General features: G+C 42.7%; 1 protein-coding gene across 2 annotated transcripts in view; it reads left to right on the top strand.

Annotated features, from left to right (window-relative positions):
• The window catches only part of BRINP2 (BMP/retinoic acid inducible neural specific 2), a 485,004-nt gene that overhangs the window by 109,331 nt on the left and 349,513 nt on the right, over positions 1-26,160 (top strand). The window lies entirely within an intron of this gene.

Genomic DNA, 26,160 nt, shown 5'->3' with positions numbered 1-26,160 from the left:
ATTCCCATTCTCTGAGTTTCTTCCTGAGCTCCAGCTTCTCATTATTTGTATTAAGAAAATAAATATGTCTTGAAAGCTGCATTTGCTCGGGCTGCCTTTTATGTGTAATAAATGTTCTGCATAAATATGTAAGCAAGCAAATGGAAGGCAGACCCCCCTTTTTACATCTCCGAGATATACCAGTACAGCAACAGAAGAAAAAAAAATAATATATAGATACTTTCTTTTCCCTGGCTATTTTCATTTCCTATCATATTAAAGGTTTCCATGGTGACATTAGCAGTAGCGTTTCAATGCCTTTAGGCTTTAAACTTTTATCAGAAAAGCTAAAAAAAGATGGATTTTTATTAGAGCGACTTTGCCTCTTACTTGCCCCCTTTTTAATAAGTAACACAATGCCGGCTCACCTTACTAGGTACGTTCTTGTACCAATGTGTGACTAGGGACTTCAGCTGTCTCGGCATGGAGAGCGTCACAGTTGCGCCTTCTACTCTTTAAAGGGTCAGTCCACCCAAGACTGAAGTTTCAGCATATGGTAGATGCTGGAGAGTTAAAGCTGAGCTCCAGACAAACAGCTAAATACACAGATGAAATACACATATAGGTTCTGGTTTAGCTACCAAAGGATCTGTATTTTTGTCCATTTATTCCTGAGATTTACACAGCTCTGCTACACAGCACAGCCAGCCTAGTGACCCTACTTTTGTCTAGTGCAGTTAGGGTTCATTAACATTACAGCAAGGGCCACCACTTTTTCAGAGGCATTTGACAGGTGGTGAATAGGTAATTTGTCCCCTCCTCACGGCCTGCCCTAACGTCTTAAATGCCGCACTACTGCCCACTCCACCTGCATTGCACACGATGGCAGGGAGGGGAGTGGGGGGAGTTGCAATGCAGCCCCATTCACTTGAATGGGTTGTATTTAATGGGCAAAAGTGCTCACTGTACACGTCAAGGGGTTAAATTCCTGTGCTCTCCACGGTCGCTGACTTCAGCTTAACCACTTTCAGACCGGACCATTTTGCTGGTAAATGACCAGAGGTCTTTTTACACTTTGGCACTGCGCTGCTTTAACTGGTAATTGCGCGGTCATGCAATGTTGTACCCAAACAAAATTTGCGTCCTTTTCTTCCCACAAATAGAGCTTTCTTTTGATGGTATTTGATTGCCTCTGCGATTTTTATTTTTTGCGATATAAACGTAAAAAGACCGCAAATTTTGAAAAAAAATGATATTTTCTACTTTTTGTTATTAGAAAAATCCAATAAACTCAATTTTAGTCATACATTTAGGCCAAAATGTATTCAGCCACATGTCTTTGGTAAAAAAAAAGTCAATAATTGTATATTTATTGGTTTGCGCAAAAGTTGTCACATCTACAAACTAAGGTACGTTTTCTGGAATTTACGCAGCTTTTAGTTTACGACTGCCTATCTCATTTCTTGAGGTGCTAAAATGACAGGGCAGTACAAAACCCCCCCAAATGACCCCATTTTGGAAAGTAGACCCCCTAAGGAAATTGATAAGAGGCATGTTGAGCCCATTGAATATTTTATTTTTTTGCCTCAAGCGATTGAATAATGACAAAAAAAAAATTTTTTTTTTTTTTTACACAAAGTTGTCACTAAATGATATATTGCTCACACATGCTATGGGCGTATGTGAAATGACACCCCAAAATAAATTCTGCTGCTTCTCCTGAGTACGGGGATACCACATATGTGGGACTTTTTGGGAGCCTAGCCGCGTACAGGGCCCCGAAAACCAAGCACCGCCTTCAGGCTTTCTAAGGGCGTACATTTTTGATTTCACGCCTCACTACCTATTACAGTTTTGAAGGCCATAAAATGCCAAGATGGCACAAAACCCCCACAAATGACCCCATTTTAGAAAGTAGACACCCCAAGCTATTTGCTGAGAGGCATGTTGAGTCCATGGAATATTTTATATTTTGCCACAAGTTGCGGGAAAATTACAAACTTTTTTTTTTTTTTTTTTTTTTCACAAAGTTGTCACTAAATGATATATTGCTCATGCATGCCATGGGCATATGTGAAATGACACCCCAAAATAAATTCTGCTGCTTCTCCTGAGTACGGGGATACCACATATGTGGGACTTTTTGGGAGCCTAGCCGCGTACGGGGCCCCGAAAACCAAGCACCGCCTTCAGGCTTTCTAAGGGCGTAATTTTTTGAGTTCACTTCTCACTACCTATTACAGTTTTGAAGGCCATAAAATGCCAAGATGGCACAAAACCCCCACAAATGACCCCATTTTAGAAAGTAGACACCCCAAGCTATTTGCTGAGAGGCATGTTGAGTCCATGGAATATTTTATATTTTGCCACAAGTTGCGGGAAAATTACAAACTTTTTTTTTTTTTCACAAAGTTGTCACTAAATGATATATTGCTCACGCATGCCATGGGCATATGTGAAATGACACCCCAAAATAAATTCTGCTGCTTCTCCTGAGTACGGGGATACCACATATGTGGGACTTTTTGGGAGCCTAGCCGCGTACGGGGCCCCAAAAACCAAGCACCGCCTTCAGGCTTTCTAAGGGCGTTACAGTTTTGAAGGCCATAAAATGCCAAGATGGCACAAACCCCCCCCCCCCCAAATGACCCCATTTTAGAAAGTAGACACCCCTAAATTTAGGGGTACACTAGTGAGACTAGGTAATAAATGGCGGGTGCCCTGAAACTATAAAAAAATAACTAACCAACCAGCGTCACCTGTAACAGTTATATGGTGATCACTGGTGAAAGGGTTAACTAGGGGGCAATCAGGGGGCTTTATGCGGTAGTATATGGGGGTCCCTGGCGCTATAAAAAGCTGCGGCGAACCTAAATACCTACCTGCCTAACTAGCGTCACCTGTGACACTAATACAGCGATCAGAAAAACGATCGCTTATTAGGCTGGGTTCACACTGGAGCGATGCGGGAACGCCACGAATGCGCGGCGGGTTCCCGCATCGCATGCCTCCCGGCGGCAGTTCACACTGCCCTATGCGAACTGCTGGGAGTGTCAGTGAAATGTTAATGACACCCCCAGATCAGTTCGCATATCGCAGTGCGATCTGCAAACTTGGATCGCATGGTGTGAACACCCATGCGATCCGATTCTGCTGCGGACCAAAAAAAGGGTCCCGTGCGAGTTTGCGGCGGGTGCGGCGGGTGCGACACGAATTCAGCCATACTATCTGTATAGCTGAACTCGAATCGCACAGAGATCGGATGTGATTTGCACTGCAGTGCGGTGCGAATCACATCCGTTCTCATAAACCGCTGCAATGTGAACCCAGCCTTAGTGACACTGGCGACGGGGGGTGATCACGGGGTTAAACCTTTATTGGGGGGGTTAGGGGGGTACCTTAGAACTAAAGGGGGCTAACCCTAACTGCCCTAACAGTTATTAGTCACAAATGACACCTGCCGGGTGATCAGGGGGTTAAACCTTTATTAGGTAATAAATGGCGGGTGCCCTGAAACTATAAAAAAATAACTAACCAACCAGCGTCACCTGTAACAGTTATATGGTGATCACTGGTGAAAGGGTTAACTAGGGGGCAATCAGGGGGCTTTATGCGGTAGTATATGGGGGTCCCTAGCGCTATAAAAAGCTGCGGCGAACCTAAATACCTACCTGCCTAACTAGCGTCACCTGTGACACTAATACGGCGATCAGAAAAATGATCGCTTATTAGGCTGGGTTCACACTGGAGCGATGCGGAAACGCCGCGAATCCGCGGCGGGTTCCCGCATCGCATGCCTCCCGGCGGCAGTTCACACTGCCCTATGCGAACTGCTGGGAGTGTCAGTGAAATGTTACTGACACCCCCAGATCAGTTCGCATATCGCAGTGCGATCTGCAAACTCGGATCGCATGGTGTGAACACCCATGCGATCCGATTCTGCTGCGGGCCAAAAAAAGGGTCCCGTGCGAATTTGCGGCGGGTGCGGCGGGTGTGGCGGGTGCGGCGGGTGCGGCGAATGGCTGAACTCGAATCGCACAGAGATCGGATGTGATTTGCACTGCAGTGCGGTGCGAATCACATTCGTTCTCATAAACCGCTGCAATGTGAACCCAGCCTTAGTGACACTGGCGACGGGGGGTGATCACGGGGTTAAACCTTTATTGGGGGGGTTAGGGGGGTACATTAGAACTAAAGGGGGCTAACCCTAACTGCCCTAACAGTTATTACAGTCACAAATGACACCAATGCAAAAAAAAAAAAAAAAAAAAAAAAAATGACATTGGTGTCACTGTGACTGGGGGGCAGGGGTAATTGGGGGGGTGATCGGGGGGTAAAGGGGGGGTGTGAGTGTGCCTGGCATGTTCTACTGTGTGTGGGATGTGTTGGTGCAACTCACTGATCCGCTCTCCTCCGTGTCGGAACGAAAAATACCGACACGGAGGAGAGAATACATCACTTCCTCTCCTGTGTTTACATTACAGGAGAGGAAGTGATGTCACCGGGGATTTCCATTCGTCGGGAGCGATCGCGAGGGGGTGGCCATGAATGAATGGCCGTCCCCTCGTCCGGGATCGCTCCCGAACGAAAACCGACCGCCGCAGGCACCGGGCGGGGGCCCGATCGGGCCCCCGACCCGCGGGAGGCAAAGGACGTACATGTATGTGCTTATGCCTGCCCGTGCCATTCTGCCGACGTACATCGGCGTGCGGCGGTCGGCAAGTGGTTAATGAAGATTGGTGGGGGAATGATAAGCACACGGCTCAGTCATATGTTGTTGTATTTTTTACCTCCCCCCAACCAGACGTGCAAATGAGCCCTTAAAGTGTTATTAAAGTGATTGTAAGGGTTTTGTTCTTTTTTTTAAAATAATAAACATGTTATACTTACCTGCTCTGTGCGAGGGCTTTGCATAGAGAAGCCCCGATCCTTCTCTTCTGGGGTGCCCCGATGGTGCTTCTGGCTCCTCCTCTTTGTTGAGTGTCCCCACGGAGAGCCGCTTTCCATGGGGGCACACGTGCAGGCACACTCATGAGTCCCGCTGCTGTGTCCATTGACACAGACAGCAGGACTCGGCCCCGCCCCCTCTCCTGTGTCTCTGAATTTGATTGACAGCAGCGGGAGCCAATGGATCCCGTTGCTATCAATCTATCCAATGAGGACAGAGACAACGGCTGGAGTCACTGGGCTTGCTCACATCGCTGGAATGGATGGGCTCAGGTTTTGTACAGAGCAGAACTGACCCTCCTCTTCTCGGGTCCACCGCCACCGCTCCCGCAATGATCGATTACGTCACGGCGCTTCCTGTCCCTTGATTCACGACATGCTCTGTCTGCCGCCTCCCCATCAACATCATGCCGCGTATTGCTCTATTCACACTACTCACCCATAGTGAGTTCATAGTCCATCTCGGGAGCGAGCAAGAGAGGCTGACTACATTCCTACATACAGTGGGACCATGGAGAATCCTCCATCCTCTAACAGGAAGTTGGATCACAGCTTAAAAAAAAAAAAAAAAAAAAAGAATTTGGAGATTTGGAGAAGGTTGAAAGCAATAGAATGGACTTTTTTGAGTTAAGAATATAAATACAGCCGTGACTAAAAGTTTTGAGAATTACACAAATATTACATTTCACAAGGTCTGCTGCCTCAGTTTTTATGATGGCAATTTGTATATACTCTAGAATGTTATGAAGAGTGTTCAGATGAATTGCAATTAACATTTCCACTGCATTTGTGAAGAAGGCTTCATGGTGCCCAAGAAAGTCCAGCAAGTGGCAGGATCGTATTTTACAGTGGATTCAGCTGTGGGATCGGGGCACCACCAGTACAGAGCTTGCTCAGGAATGGCAGCAGGCAGGTGTGCATCTGAGGTGAAGAATTTTGGAGGATGGCCTGCTGTGAAGAAGGGCAGCAAGGAAGCCACTTCTCTCCAGGGACAGATTGATAATCTGCAAAAGGTACAGGGATTGGACTGCTGAGGACTGGGGTAAAGTCATTTTCTCTGATGAATCCCCTTCCTGATTGTTTGGGGCATCCGGAAAAAAACTTGTCAGGAGAAGAAAGGGTGAGCGCTACCATCAGTCCTGTGTCATGCCAACAGTAAAGCATCCTGAGGCCGTTCATGTGTGGGGTTGCTTCTCAGCCAAGGGAGTGGGTTCACTCACAATTTTGCCTAAGAACACAGCCATGAATAAGGAAATCGTACAAAAACATCCTCCGAGCAACTTCTCCCAATCCAAAAACAGTTTGGTGATGGACAATGCTTTTTCAAGCATGATAGAGCACCTTTCCATAAGGCAAAAGGGATAACTAAGTGGCTTGGGGAACAAAACATTGACATTTTAGGTCCACGGCCAGGAAACTGCCCAGACTTTAATCCCATTGAGAACTTGTGGTCAATCCAAAAGAGGCGGGTGAAAAAAAAAAACGCTCAAATTATGACAAACTCCAAGCATTGATTAAGCAAGAAGGGGCTGCCATCAGTCAGGTTGTGGCCCAGAAGTTGATTGACAGCATGCCAGGGAGAATTGCAGAGGTCTTCAAAAGAAGAGTCAACACTGCAAATATTAACTCTTTGCATAAACTTAAAGCGGGGTTCCACCCTAAAGTGTAACTTCCGCTGATCGGAACCCTCCCCCCCCTCCGGTGTCACAATTGGCACCTTTCAGGGGGGAGGGGGGTGGAGATACCTGTCAAAGACAGGTATTTACACCCACTTCCGGGCATAGACTCCCGTGGGAGTCTATGCCTCTTCCTGTCCTGCCGCGCTGTCTTCTGGGACACACACGGGTCCCAGAGACAGCGCGGACAATTCCTATTGCGCTGCACGACTCGCGCATGCGCAGTAGGGAACCGGGAAGTGAAGCTGATTCGCTTCACTTCCTGATTCCCTCACCTAGAATGGTGGCGGCAGCAGCCGAGAGCCGAGCGATCGATCGGCCTCGGCTGCCGGCATCGCTGGAACCCGGGACAGGTGAGTGTCCATTTATTAAAAGTCAGCAGCTGTAGTATTTATAGTTGCTGGGCTGGCTTTTAATATTTTTTGTAGGTGGAATCCCTCTTTAATGTAATTTTCAATAAAAGCCTTTGACACTTATGAAATGCTTGTAATTACACTTCAGTATACCATAGTAACATCTGACAAAAAGAAAAAAAAACTGAAGTAGCAGACTTTGTGAAAATGTATTTACCGTATTTTCCGGCGTATAAGACAACCTTTTACACGTAAAAAAATTGGCCAAAAAGCAGGGGTCGTCTTATACGCCGGGGCAGCTCCTCGGATGCCGGCTGGGTGTTCGGTAATACTGTATGTAGCTTTGGCTACATACAGTATATACCGCTGAGCCAATCCTGGTGAGCGATGTATTCAAATGAATACAAAGCCTGCTCGGATTGGAGTAACGACCTCTGCCAATCCGAGCAGGCTACTCTGTAGCCTGCTCTGATTGGCTTGGAGAGTCAGAGCGGCGCGAGCTGATGATGTTACAGCCTCTGCCAATCCAAGCAGGCTTTGTATTCATTAATAGAATACATCGCTCGGCGTGATTGGCTCCAGCAAATGCAGGAAGAAGGAAGAAATATGAAGCCTCGGAAGCCTCGAAAGCTGGGTCGTCTTATACGGTAAGTACAGATTTAAAAGCATTTTTGTCCTGTAAGATTAGGGGGTCGTCTTATATGCCGGGTCGCCTTATACACCGGCAAATACGGTATGTCATTCTCAAAACTTTTGACCATGGCTGTAGAATCAGAATAGAGTTTTTTTTTTATCTCAAATCTGAATTTTGCCTTCTAACATTGAGCATTGTTATTGCAGTCTAGTCTCTCTACAGGTCCCAATACACTATACAGGCTTCTGGATCCATAACTAGCTTGCTAAATACCCATCAGTGTCATTCAGCCTTTGAATAAACTGATTTTCAATTCCCCTCCAATGAGCAGATGAGCAAGCCCCAATCATCCACTTTACACTGGCAAGACATATCGCTCAACGCTACATGTAAAAAACTGGCTATGATTATTAAAGGATCCTGTGCAAATTTCTCCGTGATATCCGCTGGTAATCTTCAGCTATAATTCCACCGATCTTACTAACTAAGGTCTGTACGTGACTCTGAATAATTCAGATCCTCCATAATTAAATATTCTCCTTTATCGTTTAATGTTATTCTGCATACATCTTCTTCCATAAGTTTCTCCTTGCCATACTCTCTAATGATATTTCTGGAAGTGTTTGTACAGTACATCACTCTCGCTGTCCATCTTTAGTAAAATGCTCTCAGCTGGCTATAATGTTTTCCAGTGTAAGGCTTTGTGCACGGCTTTGCTGAAGGTCTTGACAGCCTGTGATTTTCCCAGAATCGTACCTTTATCACGCCATCCTGCTGACTCTTGACTTGTCAGTTTAGCCCTGAGATTCCATGTTGTGCAGGTCCATCTAATAATAGATCTGGAGGTAGTCTGGAGGCAGTTCTCAATAGGACCCTGGGGTGGAGGGCCTGGATGTTAAAGCTTGGCAGCAGAGTTAAATATATCTGGGATTGTACAGCTTGTGTTAAAGTAAGAGCTCAAAGGAACTATGAAAAAGGGAAGATATTGGAACAATGGCTGGGGCTTATTCAGATCTCAACTCAAGTTCCAGGGGTTTTTAGTTTGACATCTGTCACTAGCAGAGCATTGAATATCCATCACCTTCACAAAATATAATGAATCATTTTTGCACGTGTTTCTGGTGGCTATTGGTTCCATAACAACATAAATGGTCAGTGTTTCTTAAAAGAACAAGAAAGAAAAATTCCCAGCTCAACTTACCAGCCAGCCTGCGACAAATCAAATTGTCCTGTCTAACAGTTCACATTAAAAACAGGGGTTTAGTTTGCACACATTTGCAAATGCATGCAGAGGCCACTTCAGAAATTTTGAGAGCCTCCATAGCAGTGGCGGTCCGTCCATACGGGGAGCAGGGGCACTGCCCCCCTAATCCATTTGCCCGGCCCCTAATCTACATGCAGGGTGTCGGACCCATAGATCCTAATGTTTTTTTTTTTGAAGCACATGATTAGAGCCTGAGGCTCTAATTGGCTTCAAAAAGGGTGGGCTTAAGGCACAGAGCACTGTGCCCCAAGCCCACCCAGTTGTGTGACAATAGAGAATATACAACAGCAAATGAATATTCACTATTGTCTTCCTCATTCTCCTCCCAGCCAATCATGAATCAGGTCCTGAGACCCGTCACAGGATTGGCCGAGAGGAGAAACAATCCTATTGGTCGCCGAGGAGGAGGAGGGAAGAGATCATTTTTCCTGCTGTGGCCACAGGATATGTACACCCTTGGCTGCTGCCTCTCCAGCTAAAGCTGGTAGCTGTTGGGATCGGCTCAACTGTAGGGTTTTACTGCCAACCAACTTCACGTGTGAACAAACCCATACTACTCTTATCAATGTATGAATGACAATCCCACAAAATTACATTTAGCGCTGCTTCTATCTCCATATATTTAATATTGGTGGCTTGTCATCTTATGGCATCTTTTGACCTTACACAATATCAGCAGCTACAATTACAATAATTGTATTTTCATTCATTGTTATTACGGTATATATGGATGTTTCATGTTATTCACAGTTAGTGTATTACACATAACCATAGCACAGGTACACTCATCATGGCATTAATGTATGAATAACTATTTTATTTTCATTATTTTACTACAATATTTCAATTTATGATAATTAGTAACTTGATTGGAATATAAATTCTCTACCTACATTTATGATCAATTTTTGACATTATGCCAACATAACAACAGTTTGGGGATTAGATTCCTGATTGCTATTATAATTTTTATACATTTATTTTATTTATTATATTATGCACATTACACTAAATAATAATAATAATAATAATAATAATAATAATAATTATTATTATTATTATTATTATTATTATTATTATTATTATTATTATTAATATTATTATAATTATCAGCACCAATTTTTTTTATTGGATTCTATTATTATTATTATTAGTAAGATTATTATTATTATTTTTTTATTATCATTTATTTAATATATTTTTTTTTATTTATTTTTTATTTTTAAGATGGTCCTACTGGCTTTTGATTTTAGAATCACAGTTCACATTCATGTGTAAACCCTGATGAAAAGAGCACATCTCTAAAACGTGTTGGCTTTGTAAAAAATGTGCCTTTGGAATGCGCTTTAGTTTGAATGTTATTGGGTGACGCGCCAACCATAGCCAACCATTAGTTCTGTTATATGCCACTGCATATTATATAGAGCTGTTATCTGCAGATGTCTGTAGGGAGTTTTCGTGTTTCTTATTCCCGTTCTGACAGTTCTCTGACAGTTCAGCAGGTTTAAATTTTTAACTGGTATGCAAAAAGGCAGTGAAAGTTTAGAATAAAAATAGAAAGTGAGTATTTACATATCTTAATATCTTAAAAATAACATAGCAGCTGCTCTGTGAATGTATATATAAATGTGGACCAAATGGAGGTTTTACATGTGCTGGGAATTCTAGCAGCTGCTGAGGCTCCAATCCTCAATGACGATCCTGACAGTGCAGCTTTGTAGCTGAACAGATATGTTTTTTCTTTAAATAACTTTTTATGTGACTTTCAGATTGTGACATGCTTCTATCCAATATGTTATTTTATTATATTAAAGCTGAACTTCACGACGGGAATATATTGTGTAAATGCAAGAGCCATGTGTATTCTTAGATGAAACTTAGTGCGCTTTGTGTACATCTTCTATGAAGTAATGCAGTGTCATGCCCTGTACACACGGTCGGAAATTCAGACGGAAAAGGTCTGATCGGATTATATTGTCGGTAAATCCGATCCTGTGTGGGCTCTATTGGACTTTTTCCATCTAAAATTTTCCAACAAAAAAATCTGATCTGACTTTTTCAGACCGTTTGTAGAGAATTCCGACGGACAAAGTGCCACGCATGCTCAGATCAAATTACGAGACCAAAGCTATTGGCTACTAGCCTCTACATAGTCTCGTCATACGTAACGAACGTCACCATTTTCCGAACAATCAGATTTTCCGACAACTTTGTCCGACCGTGTGTATGCAACACCAGTTTCGGACAAAATCCGTCAGAAAAAATCAGACGGATTTTGTGGTCAGAATGTCCGACCGTGTGTACAAGGCATTATACTTTGGCTTTGTGCAAGAGTTTCCTGTAATAAAGACCAGCCACTGCTGCTCTCTCCTTGTGCAAGGGGGACCGGTCTTGTGCCCACCTCCTTCTGTAGTTTTCTGCATGTAGTCTGTAGTGAGTGGAGCTGCTGGGCCCCTCCCACAGCTCTGATTTGTGCACAGGCTATGGGCATCACGGGGTTTGTATTACTACTACTTTACCAAACATATCTGAATTGACAAAGGCATTTGGTACACACAAAAGTGGCGTTTTATGCCTCGTACACGCGATCAGACTTTCCGCCAACAAAACCGTGCACTTTGTCTGAAGGGTGTTGGCTCAAACTTGTCTTGCATACACACGGTCACACAAATGTTGGCCAACAATTCCGAACGTAGTGACGTACTAGACGTCCTACGTGGTTTTTCAGTTCTTTAGCGCCACCCTTTGGGCTCCTTCTGCTAATTTCGTGTTAGTAGAAGTTTGGTGAGAGGTGATTTGCGCTTTTCTTTTCGCATTTTTCATTTAGCGCTTTTCATTTCGTGCTTTTCAGTTTGTTTTTGAATGGCCGTTCGTCAACCAGCCATGTAGCGGAATCGGAGGAGATAACATGTTATTTATTATTGGCCTTGGAGTTATTGTTTTGAAATTATTTTTTTGGTTGAATAATGATTTGATTTGGTCTATTTTCTACATTTTTGGATGCATAGAATGCACTTTTTGGTTAAGTTCTATTGGCAGATAGCATGTCTAATTTTATTTGTTTTCTTTTTTTAATGCACAATAAAAAAATTGTGAAGAATAATGCCCTGTACACACGATCGGACATTTTGACCACCAAAAAATCAGTCGGAAACTGGTGTTGCATACACACGGTTTGACAAAGTTGTCGGAAAATCCGATCGTTCAGAACGTGGTGACGTTCGTTACGTATGACAGGACTATGTAGAGGCCAGTAGCCAGTAGCTTTGGTCTCGTAATTTGATCTGAGCATGCGTGGCACTTGTCCGTCGGAATTCTCTACAAACCATTGGAAAAAGTCTGATCCGATTTTTTTGTCAGAAAATTTTTGATCCTGCTCTCAAATTTTTTCTGACTGAAAAAGTCCGATAGAGCCCACACATGATCGGATTTTCCAACAATATAATCCGATCGGAACTTTTCCTTTGGAATTTCCGACCACGTGTACAGGGCAAAATACTTGCGTTTTACTTCAAATGGCAGTTTGATAGTAGGCAGTTACATTTAAAAAAATACAATGTAAAATTGACAAGGGACACCAACATAGTTGTATCTTTGATCTTATAAACTATGGGACAATGGTGTTGTGGTAACTTGCACAAAAAAAAAATATATATATATATATATATATATATATATATATATATATATATATATATATATATATTATATATATATATATATATATATATATATATATATATATATATATATATATATATATATATATTATTCTTGATATCACTGGAAACAAAAAGCCTTTGAAAATTAGTTTGCAATAACTCCATCAGTATCACCAACAAAGCAGCTGCATTATTATCCCATTAAAGAAGAAGAGATTGTGCGTTGAATTTGGAGATTTCATAATTTGTCACGTCACGAATGTTAATTCTCCATTACAAACGCTAGTTTACAAAACCATCTGCTTCTGCTTCCGAGCATGCGTGTTTGTACTTTGAACTTTTGTCCGACGGACTTGTGTACACATGAACAGAAAATCCGACAACACACATTTGTTGGCGGAAAGTCCAACAACAATTGTCCGACGGAGCATACACATGGTCGGATTTTCTGGCAACAGCCTGACATCCGACATTTCCCATCGGAAAGTCCGATCGTGTGTACCGGGCTTAAGTCTTAGGCCGCGTACACACGGGCGGACTGTTCGCCCAACTTTGTCCGCTGAACAGTGTTTCAGCGGACAGTCCGCTCGTGTGTGGGCTTCAGCGGACAGTTTCAGCGGACAGTCTGACGAACAAAGTTTTTCGGAAATCCCGTAAAACTGTCCGCTGAAACTTGGTTTGAGCGGACAGTCCGCTCGTGTGTAGGCTTGTTCGTCAAACTAAGTTCCGCGCATGCTCAGAAAGGATTTACACGCCGAAGGTTGCATTGCAGTGTATAGGACGTTGTTTTTCTAGTCCCGTCGTACGTGCCGTTCACGTCATCACGCACGGTTTCAGCAGACTGTTCGTTCATCGTGTGTGGTCAAGTCCGCTCATGCTAATTTTGAGCGGACTGTTTGTCAAACTGTTTGACGAACAAGGTTGGGCGAACAGTCCGCGCGTGTGTACGCGGCCTTAGTGGCTAATGAGGATAATATATTTCAATAATGTTTTTGTGCCTGTAGTTCAACTTTAAATGTAGAGATTGGTGACGTAGCCACTAAAATGAGCAACACTCAGATTTGACTAAACCTCCTTTCTTAGCAATGGCTGAGCCAAGATATTTCCAATTTTCTTATTCAAATTTTTTATTGAGAAACAGTGGCGGCTGGTACTAAAAATTTTAGGGGGGGCGCCAAACTAACATCAGGGGACCAACAGGAGGGGGCGATGTTCATCACAATCTCAGCGGTAGAAGATGGCAATCATCGCTAGCAACCCCCCCTGGACTCAGACGGAGGAGAGGCGACCTACTGCCAACCAACCACCACCCCCCACAGGAGATGGACCTTACCTTAGGAGGCAGGGAAGGAAGAGCCAAGGCCGTTGCTTCTCCTCCCGCCTGAACAGGTAGTGTGCCCTTAGACATGATTAGCCAGGGAGTCCTACGATCCGCTTCCTGATTGATTGGCCGGGAGGAGAATATTAATTTGCGATTGTCACACAACTGGGTGGGCTCAGGGTCTGCTATGTGCCCTTAACCCACCCTTTTTTGAAGACAATTAGAGCCTCAGGCTCTAATTATGTGCAAAAAAAAAACCCCTTTGGAATCCATGCGTCCGGCAACCTGCATGTAGATTAGGGGCTGGGCACATGGAGGGGCCGCCACTGTTGAGTTGAAAAAGTTGGTAATGCAAACATAGGTCCATGCCTGGAAGAGAGACAAATAGATATAACAGTACTAGCTATACAATTTTACAATAAGAAAGAAAAAGAGAGCAGGGATGAAACATAAAACATAGGTAGGAATGTTTTAATTTGCACGGGCAAAATAGGAGTAGAGGTGTAAAACATGTAGTCCATACTTGAGCATTTGTCCGGAACAGGACAAGATGTGAGAGGTTGTAATGGGGAGGGGGTTTCAGGCCCTAAGGCAATGGAGGAGCTTGTGCTCATGGAATTTGAAACTTCAATACAAAAAGCACAAAAAAAAGAAGGGTTGGGGAGAGGAGGATGGGTTAAACCTTGTAACTCTGAGATAAAGCAACTTTATATGTAACAGAAGATCAGTAGCGGTGCCCTTTGGCCATCGCTCCAGTAGGCGACATGAGCAAACAGCTACCCGAAGCAAAGAGGAGAAATCAGGCTGAAAACGATAAAAAGTTGAGATAGAAGAGTAAAGGAGAATGGAGAAGGAGACGGAAGGTGGAGAGGATAAGGGATGAAAAGGAGTTCATTGTTTTCAGTGAGTCAGGCAACCTATAGACTTGCATTGTGAGGATAAAAAAAACACGAACACTGCATAAGCAAAAAGCAGATCCTGTGTATGAAACAAGCAAATTCGGGTACCACCTATATACAAATAAATCATAGAAACAAGTTGTTATAAAACATTAAAGGAGAAGTCCAGCCTGAGCTCTTTGGCTGGGCTTCTCCTATGGATCACAGGATTGCAATCCGTTTTGCACTCCTGTTACCCATTTTCAGCAGAGAGCGTCTGAAGTCCACTCTCTGCTGATGTCACCAAGATCAGTCCAGGCACCGCGTCATTCAGAGTACCGAAGTCTGGGCTCGCCAGGTGCCTGGACTGATATCCATCTTTGCCTCTCAGCGAGCCGCTGAGGGACTGAGACTGCTGCTCCCCGCCCCTCTACAGCTCAGCGCTCCAATGAGCGTGCAGGGGCGGAAAGGAGAGCTGCTGATTGACAGTCAGCAGCTCTCCACTCAGAGATCTGTAAGAAACGAGTCATCGCCGATGTTCGTTGGCTTAGTTCTCAGTGCAGAGGTGGCGGGGGACAGAAGCAGCATCGGAGCAATGCTGCATCCAGCTAGGTAAGTGAGAATGGGCCAAAAAAAACAAGGAAACCCCATACTTCTCTTTTAACAAACAGGGATTATGGAATTCACATTAAACCCCCCAACCAAAAATGTAATACTGTATATGGCAACTTACTAGTTATTAGATGCAGTAGCTGCGTTTGTTTTGTTCTTTTAGGCTTCTTTCCTTCTGCTTTCGTTGGTCTAGCCAGTAACACACATTCTGTATTAGAGTGCCCCCACTCTGGGTGAGGAGCACAGGGAGCACTGCAGACAGCACCATTTTCAGTCTACTGGTTAGATGGACTAACAGATTTAGCCAAACTCCAGATCACAGTTTATAATCAGTTAACTAATTTTGGGATAAAGATTTTATGTAAATAAATAAAATCTGATTATTGTAAGCACCCCTGTCAGTGGTGAATGGTTTGTTTCATCACTGTAAAGTGATATGTCTGTAAGAGCATGTTCTTATGAAAAACAACAGACTTACTGGCTGGATCACCAGATAAAAATAGAATAAAGAAATTCTAAAAACTAAAACAAATGCAGCCATAACATCTTATGCCGCATACACACGATCGGAATTATGGTTGGAAAAAGGTCTGATGGTTTTCCCGACGGAATTCCGATGGAATTCCGCTCAAGCTGTTTTGCCTACACACGGTCACACCAAATTCCAATCGTTTAGAAAGTGGTGATGTACAAGACGTATGACGGGACTAGTAAAAGGAAGTTCAATACCCAGTAGCCAATATCTTCCATCTCGTCGTTGAATCTGAGCATGCGTGAGTTTTTTTTGGAATTGCATACACAATTTCCGATATAAAGTTTTTCAGTCGGGAAAATTGAGAACATGCTCTCAAATTTTTGCTGGCGGGAATTCGGACAGCTAAATTCCGATGGAGTATACACCCGGTTGCATTTTCCAATGAAAAGCTCTCATCTGCCTTTTGCGGGCCAAAATTCCGATCGTGTGTACGCAGCATTAGAATTAGTAACCTGCAATATAATATTCACTTTTTGGTTTAATACTGTTTTAAGTGGATCTCTGGACACTTATACCTAAAAAAAAAGTAATTGACATTATAATAATATAATAATATCATAAAGGAAGATTTGAATGACACAGGAGCTTAGATCGTTGCACTGTGATCATGGTTGTACAAAGCAACCAAGCAAAACAAATTATACAAATATTTAACTTGATGACCTGGGATTCCAGTCAAAAAGTGTGTGTGTGTGTGTGTGTGTGTGGGGGGGGGGGGGGTTAGATCTCAAATATTGAGTAGGTACCATAATCAAACTAATACCCTATAACAGTGATGGCGAACCTTGGCACCCCAGATGTTTTGGAACTACATTTCCCATGATGCTCATGCACTCTTCGGTGTAGTGAAGCATCATGGGAAATGTAGTTCCAAAACATCTGGGGTGCCAAGGTTCGCCATCACTGCCCTATAACATTAAGAGGATAATGGTAAATAATTACACTGCTTCAAATATGTCCCAATCAAAAGTTCATTTACAGTATCTCACAAAAGTAAGTACACCTCTCACATTTTTGTAAATATTTTATTATAACTTTTCATGTGACAACATTGAAGAAATTATACTTTACTACAATAAAAGGTAGTGAGTGTACAGTTTGTACAACAGTGTAAATTTGCTGTCCCCTCAAAATAACTCAACACACAGCCATTCATGTCTAAACCGCTGGCAACAAAAGTGAGTACACCACTAAGTGAAGATGTCCAAATTGGGCCCAATTAGCCATTTTCCCTCAACTGTGTCATGTGACTTGTTAGTGTTATAAAGTCTCAGGTGTAAATGGGGAGCAGGTGTGTTACATTTGGTGTTATCGCTCTCACTCTCTCATACTGGTGACTGGAAGTTCAACATGGCACCTCATGGCAAAGAACTCTCTGAGAACCTGAAAAAAATAATAATTGTTGCTCTATATAAAGATGGCCTAGGCTATAAGAAGATTGCCAAGACCCTGAAACTGAGCTGTAGCATGGTGGCCAAGACCATATAGTGGTTTAACAGGACAGGTTCCACTCAGAACAGGCCTCGCCATGGTCGACCAAAGAAGTTAAGTGCACATGCTCAGCGTCATATCTAGAGGTTGTCTTTGGGAAATAGACGTATGAGTGCCGCCAGCATTCCTGCAGAAGTTGAAGGGGTGGGGCAGCCTGTCAGTGCTCAGATCATTTGCTGCACACTGCATCAAATTGGTCTGCATGGCTGTTATTCCAGAAGGAAGTCTCTTCTAAAGATGATGCACAAGAAAGCCTGCAAACAGTTTGCTGAAGACAAGCAGACTAAGGACATGGATTACTGGATGACCATGTCCTGTGGTCTGATGAGACCAAGATAAATTTATAAGATAAACTTATTTGGTTCAGATGGTGTCAAGCGTGTGTAGCGTCAAGCAGGTGAGGATTACAAAGACAAGTGTGTCTTGCCTACAGTCAAGCATGGTGGTGGGAGTGTCATGGTCTGGGGCTGCATGAGTGCTGCCAGGACTGTGGGGCTACAGTTCATTGAGGGAACAATGAACGCCAACATGTACTGTGACATACTGAAGCAGAGCATGATCCCCTCCCTTCAGAGACCGGGCCGCAGGGCAGTATTCCAACATGATAACGACCCCAAACACACCTCCAAGATGACCACTGCCTTGCTAAAGAAGCTGAGGGTAAAGGGAATGGACTGGCCAAGCATATCTCCAGACCTAAACCCTGTTGAACAACTGTGGGGCATCCTAAACGAAAGGTGGAGGAGCGCAAGGTCTCTAACACCCACCAGCTCCATGATGTCATCATGGAGGAGTGGAAGAGGACTCCAGTGGCAACCTGTGAAGCTCTGGTGAACTCAATGCCCAAGAGGGTTAAAGCAGTGCTGGAAAATAATGGTGGCCACACAAACTATTGACACTTTGGGCCCAATTTGGACATTTTCACTTAGGGGTGTACTAACTTTTGTTGCCAGCGGTTTAGACAATAATGGCTGTGTGTTGAGTTATTTTGAGGGGCCCGCCAATGTACACTGTTATACAAGCTGTACACTCACTACTTTACACTGTAGCAAAGTGTAATTTTTTCACTGTTGTCACATGAAAAGATATAATAAAATATTTACAAAAATGTAAGGGGTGTACTCACTTTTGTGAGATACTGTATATAACAAACATGTCATACTTACCTGCTCTGTGTAATAGTTTTGCACAGAGCAGCTCCGATCCTCTTCTTGATCAGATCAGGCTCAGGTAAGAAAAAAAGGGGGGGGGGGGGGGGGCAGCTGCAGCACAGAAGATTTTTCAATTTAATGCTTAGAATGCATTAAGGTGAAACGCCTTAAGGCTTTAGAACCACTTTAAATTCCACTTACAAAAATTGTATAAATGTGCAACCCATCTTCCCCACAAACAAAATAAAAGCAGAACAATGATTATACCATTCATATGAACTTAAACATTCAGATTAAGCAAAGATGACAGTATAACTGCTTACTCCAGGACAAATGACAACAGATAAAAGTATATCCAAAACTAAGTTAAAGGTAATACAACAATATTTTATAATGTGTTGGCATATTATTGGACAACAGTAATGGTTTAGAGCTGCAGAATTTTTCAGAATAATGGTCTCTGTTTGAATAAACAAAGCGACACGGCACTGAATGAAAGATTTGCTTCTATGGTTGGAGAACCTTTTAGTGAGAGGTCCTGACATTGCTTCCTAGGGAGTGGAGAGTAAAGCTTGCCATAGACGACTTAAATTTCTAGACAATTTCTGCTGAACATGCCATAATTTGAGTCATGGGTGGGCCTACTAGGACTACCTGGGTCGTCAAAGTTGACTGATCCGAATGGAAAATGTTTTACCAACACTGCGATTGCATTCTCTCAAACGTAGACATGGTTTATCAGTGCACCAATACAATGGAGGTTCCATCTTCAATATTTTATGTTGATGGAGAATCAAGTGACTTTTTCCCTGTCTCTTATGGACCGAACAGATCACGTACAGGACTTGAACAGAAATTCCAGCCATCTGTGGCCAATGACGTCACCAGTGACGTCACGCTCTCGGCCTCGTCTAATCAGAAAACTCTTTATATTCATTCAAGACGTGGGTCCTTGTTGATCAGACGACGTCCTGTATTCAGAATACAGCACCGTAGCCTCTTGGCACACGACTCAGAAGTAGGCGATCACATCGGTGTCTAGCTTCCAGAAGGATCAGCCAAGTATGGTATATACACAGTAGCTTAGATCATTGTAACTATGTATAAAATCTCCATATCTGGAATTCATAGAATTCATCTTTAATGCCCTGTACACACGGTTGGACTTTTTCTGACGGAAAATGTGCAATCGGATTGTGTGGTCGGAAATTCTAATCGTGTGTGGTCACCATCAGACTTTTTCTGTCGGAATTTCCGACACACAAAGTTTGAGATCTGGATATCAAATTTTCCAACAACAAAATCCGATTTTTTCAATTCCGATTGTGTGTAGACAGTTCCGACACACGAAGTGCCACACATGCTCAGAATAAATTACGAGATGAAAGCTATTGGCTACTAGCCTCTTTATAGTCCCGTCGTACGTTTTGTACATCACCTTTTTCTGAATGATAGGATTTTCTAACAACTTTGTGCGACCGTGTGTATGCAAGACAAGTTTAGGCCAAAATCTGTTGGAAAAAAATCAGATGGATTTTGTCGTCGGAATGTCCATCCATGTGTACAGGGCATTAGAGTTTCATCCAGGAGGAGGTTGGGGGGAGTTGTGAAAGATAGGGGTCCAGGGATGTGTTAATTTTGCGTCTTCTTTGTGGGATTGCTTATTCATAATACTATCTGCTTTGGATAAAATAAAAAAACACAGGTATTCTGCCACTGAAATGTCACCTACATACTCTGTCTTCCATATTACCAGTAGGTGGGTACACTATACAAGTGCAAGAGAACAATGGGTGTTACTTTACAGACATTACAATTTCTGTTTTAGCTTTTGATTTCTGTGTGGAGTTCTGCTTTAACATCTTCATGCAAATCACACATTCCAATCAACGTTAAAGTGCTGATTGAAGTAGACTAATGGTGTTATATATAAATTTTGTAATCAAATCATTTACATGGCGATTTTAATCTCTTGCCTCTGAGAGATTTAACCACTTGTTGACAATCATCTCATTAGCAGCACATTGAGACAATCATCTCATTAGCAGTGCTTTGATTTCAGTATGTTGGAAATGAGGTGACTACCAACAAGTGGTTAAGTTTCTCAGTAGCAAAAATTGCCGTTGTGGCCCTATTGTTAAAGAAAACCTGAACTTTGTCATGCTAGGGTCAAGCAACAGGTTCACTTTAAAGAAAAACTGAATATTTGGTACAGTTAAGTTGTTCTTACCCGCAGCGATCCTGGCCTGTTACCACCCCTGCAGCCACTCCAGTGGTCCAGGAATTTGAAATGCCCGTTTTCCTCCATGTAGCACTTCCCGGACAGAGCAGTGTGATTTACTGTAATGGTGCTGACCAATCAGGAATGCTCCGCCCTGTCTCAGAAGTGTTGCAGAAAGAAGAGACAGAAGAGCAGGGATTTCAAATCTTTGGCTGCTGTGGGGGTGCAGACAGCTCAGGATTGCTGAAGGTAAGTGCAGCGGGAGTGGGGAGGGTGTATGGTGTTAGTTCACCTTTAGATTTTTTCTGTAAGCCAAAAACCTTGACACTCAAACAGTTTAAACTCACGATCCAGTGCACAGAGCAAACGATAGCTAAAGAATGGAAATCTCCTTCTTTAGTTGTGGCTGAGACAAAACCTAGAATGAACTACACCCTGATCCATGCAAAGATGGAAGCCCACGGAAAAGACCAGATATCTAAGTTTGAAAAAAATGACAGCTGTGGATTAAGCGCTGCTTACCGCCAGACTTTTGATGAGTGCTCACACCATGGTAGATGGAAGTTGTCTCACTGGTGGTCCTGTCACCTTCCGGGAATCGTTCCTCTTTTCTTTTTCCCTTCTATTATTCTCTATCCTCTTATCTCCTCCTCGGCACTGGTCATATTGTTCCATGTTTTTATTAATCTTTCTATGGACAGGCGGGTTTTCCAGTGCCGGTATTTTCACCAGATGTCTACTAAGACATCCCTTTTTTCACACGGTAGCCCTCACGTGATTTTCTCCAGCAGTTTATAATGATTTTTACGTCAATGTCTGCATTCGATATAGCCTTTAATGTATGACCACAATTAATGTATGGGCTAAGCCAAAAAGTCTTTGTTGACACTTATGCCCCATACACACTATCAGTTTTTCTGCTGAGGTTTTCCTTCAGATTTACCAAAACCATATAATATGAGGTCAAACCTTAAGAGTTTCAATTTGTATGCAATCAGGCAGGCCCTTGCACTACATGGTTTTGGTAAATCTGAAGGAAAAAATCTGAAAAAAATCTGATAGTGTGCATGGGGCTTTAAGCGATGTACTTGAATATGTCATAGACATTTTGTTTTGCATTTTTGTCCATGTCTATGTACAGTGGTGTGAAAAAGTGTTTGCCCCCTTCCTCATTTCCTGTTCCTTTGCATGTTTGTCACACTTAAGTGTTTCGGAACATCAAATCAATTTAAACAATAGTCAAGGACAACACAAGTAAACACAAAATGCAATTTGTAAATGAAGGTGTTTATTATTAAAGGTGAAAAAAAATCCAAACCATCATGGCCCTGTGTGAAAAAGGGATTGCCCCCTAAACCTAATAACTGGTTGGGCCACCCTTAGCAGCAACAACTGCAACCAAGCGTTTGCGATAACGTGCAATGAGGCTTTTACAGCGTCCTGGAGGAATTTTGGCCCACTCATCTTTGCAGAATTGTCCTAATTCAGTTACATTAGAGGGTTTTCGAGCATGAACGGCCTTTTTAAGGTCATACCACAACATCTCAATAGGATTCAGGTCAGGACTTTGGCTAGGCCACTCCAAAGTCTTCATTTTGTTTTTCTTCAGCCATTCGGTGGTGGACTTGCTGGTGTGTTTAGGATCATTGTCCTGCTGCAGAACCCAAGTTCGTTTCAGCTTGAGTACACGAACAGATGGTCGGACATTCTCCTTCAGAATCTCTTGGTAGACAGCAGAATTCATAGTTCCTTTTATCACGGCAAGTCTTCCAGGTCCTGAAGCAGCAAAACAGCCCCAGACCATCACACTACCACCACCATATTTTACTGTTGGTATAATGTTCTTTTTATGAAATGCAGTGTTCCTTCTACGCCAGATATACTTGGACACACACCTTCCAAAGAGTTCCACTTTTGTCTCATCGGTCCACAGAATGTTGTCCCAAAAGTCTTGGGGATCATCAAGATGTGTTGTGGAGAAATTGAGACGAGCTTTGATGTTCTTTTTGCTCAGCAGTGGTTTTCTCCTTGGAACTCTGCCATGCAGGCCATTTTTGCCCAGTCTTTTCCTGATGGTGGAGGCATGAACGCTGACCTTAACTGAGGCAAGTGAGGCCTGCAGTTCCTTGGACGTTGTTGTGGGGTCTTTTGTGACCTCTTGGATGAGTCGTCGCTGCGCTCTTGGGGTAATTTTGGGCGGCCGGCCACTCCTGGGAAGGTTCACCACTGTTCCATGTCTTCGCCATTTGTGGATAATGGCTCTCACTGTGGTTCGCTGGATTCCCAAAGCTTTGGAAATGGCTTTATAACCCTTTCTAGACTGATAGATCTCAATTACTTTCTTTCTCAATTGTTCCTGAATTTCTTTGGATCTCGGCATGATGTGTAGCTTTTAAGGATCTTCTGGTGGACCTTACTGTGTCAAGCAGCTCCTATTTAAGTGATGCCTTGATTGTGAACAGGTGTGGCAATAATCAGGCCTGGGTGTGGCTAGAGAAATTGAACTCAGGTGTGGACAACCACAGTTATAGTATGTTTTAACAAGGGGGGCAATCACTTTTTCACACAGGGCCATGATGGTTTGGATTTTTTTTCACCTTTAATAATAAACACCTTCATTTACAAATTGCATTTTGTGTTTACTTGTGTTGTCCTTGACTATTGTTTAAATTGGTTTGATGTTCCGAAACACTTAAGTGTGACAAACATGCAAAGGAACAGGAAATGAGGAAGGGGGCAAACACTTTTTCACACCACTGTATGTAACTGACGCATGCTAACTCTTGTACAAAGAGCTAACTTATTGTTATTGTCAATGTACAATTTGTTTTGTTGTTAATTCAATAAAACTTTTGAACATGATTTTTTCTGTAAAGTTGAACTAACACTTTAATCCATTCCTCTCAACCCCTGAATGCAGTTTACCTACTCAAATACTTAACTTCATACTCGATCCTGCGATCTTTATTTTGCTGCCCTATTCAGCACAAAGCTCCAGCTTTCATACCAAAATGTTCCCACATTCCAAAATGTTCCCACTGGTTCTTCCTTTTAGTGTATATGCACGCTGCAGCCCTATTCATCCCTAAGGGTCTGTGGTGGCCTCCAGGGGTCCAGCAGATTATGAATACAAGAAAAGGTACACCGCACTTAGTATTTATATAATAATCAATATCAAAAATAATACTTTACAGTCCATATGTAGTTAGCTGAATTCACTACATAAATCAATCGCGTGGTAAAGTGCACAAGCTCTATGAACAATATTCCAGTTCTTGACTCCAACTGTGCGCAAGGTGCCCGACACTCACCGCACTGTATGGCCACCTATCTATAGTATGGTCAGCTGCACTTTGAGAAGGATAATCCCCTTGGAGGTGTCATATGGGATCCCACATTCTTATTTCTTCAAATGGTGCATTATAAGGGAGGACACAAAGATGAAGGACTCGTAGCGTAAAACAATCAGCAAACTTTTTTTATCAGAGGTATTTTTATTTATAAAAAGGTGCATACAGAAAATCACAGTGTTGTGGATGCAGCCACTACAGTAACTGAGGAAAGGAACAAAAAGAGTTGAATCTTGTTAACCACTTTCAGACCGGACCAATTTGCTGGTCAAAGACCAGACCACTTTTTGCGATTCGGCACTGCGCCGCTTTAACTGACAATTGCGCGGTCGTGCAACGTGGTTCCCAAACAAAATTGACGTCCTTTTTTTCCCACAAATAGAGCTTTCTTTTGGTGATCACCCCTGCGGTTTTTATTTTTTGCGCTATAAACAAAATTTTGAAAAAAACGCATTATTTTTTACTTTTTGTTATAATAAATATCCCCCAAAAATATATAAAAAAACATTTTTTTTCCCTCAGTTTAGGCCGATACGTATTCTTCTACATATTTTTGGTAAAAAAAATTGCAATAAGCGATTATTGATTGGTTTGCGCAAAAGTTATAGCGTTTACAAAATAGGGATAGTTTTATAGCATTTTTATTAATAATTTTTTATTATTTTTTTTACTAGTAATGGCGGCGATCAGCGATTTTTATTGTGACTGCGACATTGTGGGGGACCCATCGGACATTTTTGACACATTTTTGGGACCATTGTCATTTATACAGTAATCACTGCTATACAAATGCAGTGATTCCTGTGTAAATGACACTGGCAGTGAAGGGGTTAACCAGTGGGTGGCAGTGTAGGGGTTAAGTGTTCCTAGGGGTGTGTTACTAACTGTGGGGGGGTTGGGCTTTCATTTAGTGAACACTGATCTCTGCTCCAATCACATGGAGCAGAGATCAGCGTCACTAGTTGCTAGGCAGAATGAAGAAATGCTGTTTACAACGGCATTTCTTCATTTGGCCGCTCCGGGAGACGATCGCGGGGATGCCCGCGGCGATCGAGTCCACGGGTCCCGCGACCGGACTCACGGGGGTCCCGACCAGCGCGGGAGCGCGCCGCCATCGGCGCATTTCCGATGGCAGGGCGGCAAATTTAAAGGGACGTACATGTATGCCCATTTGCCTGCCCGTGCCATTCTGTCGACGTACATCGTCGTGCGCTGGTCGGCAAGTGGTTAAAGAGCTTGTCAAACATATTAGCCAATATGTTGGTGTAGTTGAAGTATAGGCAGTATACCTAGTTTTAGGTTTTCTCCCTAATGGAGCGTGTCAAACAAACAAGAACAAACCACAAAAAACACATAAAGAAATAAGAATATCTGGTTTTAGTGTTAAAATGTTGCCAGCAGGACCATATTTTCCTGATTTTGGAAAAGGGTATCATTCGCTTGATGAATGACCATCAGCAAAATTTGAATTAGCAATAAAAAGTATGAAATTTATACTCATATGTTATGTTGCCCCTTGACCTGGCACCCGTGTGTACAGGTTGAATATTAGCAGCTTACAGATCTCGCATCACTGTTTGTGTTACAATGTGGTGCCCGGAAGTGTGTTGCGATGACACAACCAAGTCTCGACGCGTTTCGACCCATCATCTGGTTGTCAGGAAACTTGAAGCTCAGGGAGCTTCCTGATGAGGATTTTTGATATTGATATTATTATTATTATTATTATATAAATACTAAGCACAATGTACCTTTTTCATTTATTTTTCACCAATTTTTCTTTGGCACAAAGCTTATCTTCAATTGTCCAGCAGAGTATGGCTTTCTCACACTGTCTGCCCTTACCAATAAATCTTGTGCTGCTACTGTGCACTGCACAAGCAAAATGCTCAATGTTTTCTTCACCTGTCATGCTTTGTATGAGGGCAACACTTTAGTAATTTTACATCAGTTTCTTACCTTTGCTTGTTTTTCTCATGTTTTTATTAATTTTTAACCCCTTCAGGGCGGGCATGCTACCCCCTCTCCCTGCCATTTTTCAGTTTCTAGTGATCTACTATAACCGTTGAGTACAAAATCTGATGCA

Source organism: Lithobates pipiens, unplaced genomic scaffold, assembly GCF_037356315.1.
Source record: "Lithobates pipiens isolate NorthernLeopardFrog02 unplaced genomic scaffold, aLitPip1_a1.2 Scaffold_23, whole genome shotgun sequence".
Classification (NCBI taxonomy): domain Eukaryota; kingdom Metazoa; phylum Chordata; class Amphibia; order Anura; family Ranidae; genus Lithobates; species Lithobates pipiens.
This window is presented reverse-complemented; position numbering and strand designations above follow the sequence as displayed.